Below are 1,131 nucleotides of genomic sequence, written 5' to 3'. Positions count from 1 at the left end.
CAATTATCGAAATCAGGAAATTAATACTTTAAGCTAAATTATAGACCTTTTTTAGATCTCACCAGTTTTTCCATGAACTCATTGTTTTCAGTGTATATTTCTGTGATACTTTATCTTCAATATAGCTATAATTTGCATTTCTCTTGTGATGAATGAAGTGAGCATTTTCCATGTTTAAAGATCATTTTAATATCTTTTTTTCATGAATTGTCAGTTCATATATTTTCTTCCATTTTTGTATTGGTTTTCACATTTTCCCCTCAAATTTAAAGTTATTCATATATTAGTAAGACTACTTCTTTATTCACCATACATGTTATAAATATTTTCTCCCAGGTTGTCAGTAGGTTTTTTGACTTGGCTTATGGTGTTTACAACATGCAAGAGTTAAAGAAAATTTTATGTAGTCAAATGTACTCATCTTTCCTTACCTCTGAATTTTGAGTCATATAGAGGCCCTTTTTCCACACACAAGCTAGGGAGGAATTCACCCATTTTTTAATACACCTCTAGTAATTACTGTTTCACTTTTTACATTTAGACACGCATTATTTAGGAATTTATTCTTGGGTGTTGTGTGATGAACGGATCCTGTTCAAAAGAAGAGAAAAACAGAAGAAGCATTTGGGGGACTTTCGGAAAAATTTGAATAAAGATCCTGTTTTAGGCAAGTAAATGGCAAATTTCCTGAGCATTATAGTGGTATTGTGGTTATGAAGGATAATATCTTTTCTTTTATGAGATCATCTGCAGTATTTAGGATTGATACATCACAGTGTCTACAATTAACTCTCAAATAGTTGAGCAAAATTTTATATATGTATGTATGTACAAAGAGAAAATAAAATGTGACAACATATTAGCAATTGATGGTAGGCATGTGAATATTTACTAGACTACTGGCAATTGATGGCAGGAAAATGGGTATTTACTATTCTTGCAACTTTTCTTGAAGTTCAAAAATTTGAAAAAAGTGTTGGAATGAAGCGTGCTACCGCCAAGGTTTGAGCAGGTGGGCCAGGGCACCCGGCCCCTTTAAGATGCCCCGCCCCTTAAGTCCCGCCCGGGCCCCGCCCCGCCGGAAAGGCTCTTCCCAAAACACGCCCCGCCCTGCCGCCCGCCCTCCGCAGC

The sequence above is a fragment of the Phacochoerus africanus genome, chromosome 15, assembly GCF_016906955.1.
Source record: "Phacochoerus africanus isolate WHEZ1 chromosome 15, ROS_Pafr_v1, whole genome shotgun sequence".
Classification (NCBI taxonomy): domain Eukaryota; kingdom Metazoa; phylum Chordata; class Mammalia; order Artiodactyla; family Suidae; genus Phacochoerus; species Phacochoerus africanus.
The sequence above is the reverse complement of the archived record's forward strand: the minus strand, read 5'-3'. Positions refer to the sequence as shown.